This window comes from Apium graveolens, chromosome 3 (genome assembly GCF_009905375.1).
Source record: "Apium graveolens cultivar Ventura chromosome 3, ASM990537v1, whole genome shotgun sequence".
NCBI lineage: Eukaryota > Viridiplantae > Streptophyta > Magnoliopsida > Apiales > Apiaceae > Apium > Apium graveolens.
In genome coordinates, this window is record NC_133649.1 from 112,140,555 (window position 1) to 112,146,554 (window position 6,000).

Here is a 6,000-nt window from a genome sequence, read left to right on the forward strand (position 1 = left end):
TATGACTATCTCCTTCACTCTCAAAGGTAAAAATCACTGTGTTAACTGTGATGATTTACTAGCATGTTTTAAATTACCTGAGAATAATGCCATGACACCACACACTGATAATGATGTATCCAGCATGTTAGATTCCATAGGTTATTCTCTTAACTCTGCTAGTTTAGGGAGTATTAAAAGAAAAGGCCTTAGGAAAGAATGGAGTTTTCTTGGGGATGCCTTTATCAAGGTTTTCTCTGGGAAAATTAGCAATTTTGATGCCATAACTTCATCTCTTGTTAATATGCTCTATATGCTTGTTTCTGATAGGTATTTTAATTTTAGCAACTATGTTATGCTAGAATTGGGTACTAGATTAGGTAACAAAGCTAATAGATCTAATAACATCTATTATGCTAGATTCTTTATGTTATTGGCTAACCATGTTGCTGAAGGTTTGGTCATAACCAATGAGAATAACAAACTCAAGTGTTGGGCACAAGAGAAAAGAGTTCTTGCAGATTTATTGAGAATGGATCTCAACAGCAGTGTACCATTGGTATATTTACCAATCATGGATGCACCTCAGGTAAGTGAGGTAATTGTTTCTACAACTCCTACTTCTTCCAACCCCTCTATTTCTTTATCTTCTAGTGTGCCCATGGAATCTGTGACAATGCCCCAACAGATTCCTACCAAGGTCACCAAAACTAAACTTTCAAAATCAAAGACAAAGAAAACCACCTCTGTTGTTTCTCAAAAGACAATAGTTGTAACACCTACCCTTAACCCTGAGGGGAGTGAACAGGGTGTGAGTGGTGAGGGGAGGGGTGAACATCAAAGAAACCCCCAGGATAAGGAAGGAGAGATAAGTGTTTCCCAAGCTAGCCAAACCACAGTTTCTCAAAAAGCTGTGGTGGTTGAAAAGGTTACTAGCACATCTCTAGCTGCATTCTCCCAAAAGGATGTAACTATTGAAAATAGTTCCCAACCAGGAACACAGAACAAACGAGGGAGGGACACTAAAGCTAAACACTCACCAACAAAAGCCTTTATTAGAAGAAAGAGAGCAAGAACCCAATCTTCTACACAGGGTGCACACACTGCACAGATACATCCATCTGTATCCATGCCTTCTCAAACTCAGTTTGATGTGGCTCCAACAAATATGGAGTCACAGCCCCATTCTCTCACAATTAACACACATCAATCACCACACACTTCTTCACCATCTCTAGATGTGGATATGTTATTCCCATTAATTCCTGATTCTCCCTCTTTACAACTCAGGGAGGAGCCCCACTCAAATACAGGTGATCATCATCTTTTAGATGATTTGTTGGATCACCCGCAAATTCTTTCAGATGTAATTGAAGGATCTGTGTCACCAAAACTCATATCAATCTACACAGATTCAACAGTTATATCACTTTCAATTTCCACTTCTTTTCCTTCTTCAACGGATATCACTCATCCGTTGACAAGTGGTTGTTCTTCAACAGATAAGCTTAACAGCAGTTATCCGTTGATACCATCAGTTTCACCTTCAACGGCTATTCCTCATCCGTTGATAGTCTCTACACACACAACTGAAACAATTCCAAGTGTAGAAGACTTGATTACTGTACAATCACTTCTAGGACTGAGGGAAGGGAGTGACAATTTGAGTGAGAGGCTGGGTTGCTCCCAGGCAAAAGGAGAGATTGAGAGCTCAAACATGCATGCTATTTTTTCCAGCATGGCAAAAGTAAGTGAGGGGAGTACCACCTTAGTAGGTGAAGGTGAGAGAGTGATTTGTGTGAGCCAGGGGGAGCCCCTGATGCAAGAACATAGAGAAAATGAGAGAAAGGCAGGTACAGCAGAAATAAGGATGGATCCAGCCATTGCTAGTGAGTCAATGATTGTGAATGATGCTGAAAAGGAAAGACAATTTCAGCAACATTACAAAGCTGTTATTGATAACATTTCCTTGGATGCTGACACTTTTACTCATCCTGTTTCAGCCTATCAATTATTGGCTGCACAAGGCAATGTGGAGGCAGAAAAGACACTACATCTAGTACATACAACAACATCTCTTCAAAGGGATAAAGCTTCTATTAACAAGATGCCTTCAACAGCTGGTGAGTCATTTGAAGAATTTGGAGTAAATTCTGATGATGATGACTTTGTTTCTTTTGATGGAAGCATGAACTTAGGGGGAGATGAAAGCCCTAGTTCTATTCCAAATTTACCTGAATGGGCCTTCACAAAGGAGTCTACAACAGGGCAATTCAATGTCTCCTTAGTCAAACAAATCAGTACTATCAAACAGGCCATTCAGAAAACTTCTCATGCTGGTACAAAGGCTATCCTTACAGCTCACTTGGACTCACTGCATCTCATGAAGTTGCAGCAAGTAAGACAGAATCTGAGTGTGGATGAACTCAGAAAGGATATTGCTGACTTGAAATCTTACAATTCTGAAATATTGGATTCAGTCATGCCCTATGGTACAATGCAGGACATTTTGTTGAGATTGAAAAAGGACTCACATACTAAAAAGAGGCTGGCCAAATTGGAAGACAGAGTTCAAGTTATTGAAGATTCTGTGGCCACCATTCTTCACAACCAACAATCTCAAACAAATCTACTTATGCAGCTGGCAAAAGCACAGGGCTTGACCCCTCTCCTTGATGATAACAAAAAGGGGGAGAGTAAAAGGGAAGGGGAAGGAGAGCCATCTACAAAAATCCAAATATCTAAAATGCTAGTTCCTGCCATCACTACTTCTCCAATCATTCAAATCAAAGGAAAGCCTGATGGAATTGATTTAATCCAGCTAGCAGCAGCTGAAATTCAAGTGAAAGAGCAAAGGAGGAGAATTGATGAAAGGATGCAACAGCTGTTTGGCTCAACACAAGATAAATCAATATCTGTGAAACATAGCACAAAGGTTGAACCAATCAATATGGAGCACAAGCCAGAAAGGAGAAATAAGGTTGGAGAGACTTCTTTCAAGAATCTAAAACCTATGGTTCTCAAGCCCAACACTAGATCCAGCAAGGACTCCACAAAGAACCCTCTAGACTTTGCTCAGATGAAAGAAGTGGACTTTCCTCTTCCAAAGCCTGATGAAGACAAAGTTTTGGGTACTAGCATCATAAAACACAAGGAGACCATGGATGAGGCAGTAAGGAGAAACATGGCTATTATCTTTAGAGAGGGAAAGAGCATATGTGTGATGCAAGGACATCCCAAATTCTCAATAGCCAAGAGGGAAGAAACCAAAAGGTTAAAGAAAGAAGCTGAAAAACTCAAGGCTGGCAAAAGAGCACAAGCAAAGCTTGAACAAAAGCTAATGTCAAGTCTAGTTGAAAATGAGAAAGGAATTGAAGTCAGGGGTGAAGACAAGATTGCAAACTTAGATGAGGTTTTTGGGAGTATATTTGGTGAAAGTATGGAGGAAAAAGAGGAATGGCAGAAGGGAAACAGAAGAAAGGCCAAGGCACATAGAAGGAGTGAAGGCAACACTGAAGAAACTAAATCTCTACCTTCCATACCTGAACCCTTTGTTGCTGATCCCACTATAAACATCCATGGTGAACCAATCATCCCAAAAGAGGAACCTATTGATTGGGAAACCATCAATTTGCCTACCTTTTTAACCACTCTTCCACTACCAAAGAAACAGAAAAGAAAATCCAAATCTACACCTCCCCTAAACTCTAAGAAATTCACTCAAAAACATAAACCTAACCCTAAGCCACCCATTTCTAAAGATGATTATGTTCACATCTGTGACATAAAAGAAATTTCAGACATTGAACTCTATCTGGATGAGCTGGAGGATGTAAGGGGAATTGCTGCTTACAGACAGCTACCAGAGAGATTGGTGTTCGGATACAAAGGAGCTGGGGAAAGAACATGGCCTCTCTACAGGATTCTGAATGAAGGCTACTCTACCTTGATCAGAGTCTTTTCAGCCATACAAAAGGATTCTGGCTTTACCAGGACTGCCAAGACTGAAATTCTCAACAAGATTGCCAACATAAGGAAAACTTGGAGGGAGCCCAATGCCTTGCCCAGAACCTTACTCATTCAAGAAAGGGGAACTACAATTCACAAATCACCTCATTGGTTGATGGAATTCAGAGATGATAAAGGAGTCAGAAGATTTTTCAGACTTGAAGACCAACTCAAGATTGCCAGCAATGAAACTCTCAAAGAAATGCAATCTAAGTTGGATATCAGTGATGAAGATGAAGCTGATTTCTTCAGACAACTCCAACTCCAAATTGAGGAAAATGACAAAGGGCTAGGAAAGAAAACCAGGGATCAAAGAAGAAAAAGATGATTTGCTCAGGCTAGAGGAGCATCCTTGGAAATACTGTAAATCTTCAATTACCTTCTAGTACATACACTTTTGCAGCACTTTTGAATTTCTACTTAGTTTCAGTTCATATATTTGTTAAGTGTTTTGTTATCATCAAGTTAACCTTGAATTTATGTCTACAATTCTTATAGACATAAATAGGGGGAGATTGTTAGGAATATATATGCATTAGTTTGATGATATGTTTAACAAAACACTTAAGTAGAAATCTAGTATTTGTAGCCTCAACGGATAAGACCATTTTGGCTATCCGTTGATGGTGTAGCTTTACTTAGAAATAAGTATAGTGTTGTAGCACATTTCAGTCTCTGAATTTGAAATATAAATTCTTAAATGTTGAGGGAAATTATAAGTCATGTTGACTACTAGAGGATATGCAGATAGGAAGGCCAATTGTAAGTATTTCATGCCTTGTAATTTTGTATAAATGAAATGGTGTCAATGGATAACTTAAAGACCTTCAACGGATGAGAAACAAAGCTTCAACGGATGTCTCTAAAGCTTCAACGGATAACATCCTTCAATGGATGAGTGTATCAACAGATAGAGCTTCAACTGCTAACACATCAACGGATAAAGCCATCAACGGATGAAGGCTTCAACGGATGTTCTGTTAAATAGCAGTTGACAAGTGGTAGTTGTACCTACAAACAGAGGCACATGGGTTGACAGAGACAACTGAGATGTGGTAGCCTATTTCAGGAACATCAGAAAAAGCAGCCGTTCTACTCTAGTATAAAGAGGCAATAGTCAACAATGCACTGGAGTAAAATGGAGAAGAAACAAGTGGAGAACTTATTTTATTATTGTACTTTTTATCTTTGTCTTCACTTGTAAACTTGGTGATATATAAACCAAGTAGCAGCTAGTAATTAGAAGAGAATTTTTCCAGAGCTGTTTAGAAAAATCTTGAGAGAAAAATTATCTAGTTTGTACTAGGACGCAGCTGTGATCAAATTCTTGAATCACAGATTTTCTGAAATACCATCTCTGGTGGAACAACAATCCACCAGAAAAGTTTTTAAGGTCTGTTGTGTTCTTTACATTAGTGCTTGAATATATATCTGTCTGTATTAGCTTAAAGCAATTCACACACTTGTTTATCTTGAACACAAAGCCTTTAAAACTGCTCAAAACTTGAAAAAGTTTTGAGATTTACATTCAACCCCCCTTCTGTAAATCTCATTGTTAGTCCACTAGGAATAACACTACGAATAAGATAACATGCAACGACAACTGAAGTTTTCATCGATTAAGGAAGGAAAATGGACCCAATAAAGGAGAGAAGGTAGATTGAAGTAAATGGACCTTTATGTGATCGTTTCTTTAATTTGGCACCTTGTTATAGGTAGGAAGGACAACAACCAACTCATATAGTAAGGACAACCAGATGTTCGATTTTCAAAATTTTTTTTTAAACAAACTCTCGAAAGAGATTTTCTTAACAAATTTCCAAAGGCTCTTTTTAATAAAATAAGTTTTAAACATTGGTTGTCAAGTTACTACTTGAGTTTCTTGTTTGTTAAAGACCCGGATTACCTGAAAGGATGCTTGTTTCAGACTTAGTATTGTTAATTTAGAGAACAAAGTAACCCGCGATTATGAAAAAGTTGATTATTCCTAACATTAAGGTGCAAATATTGTTT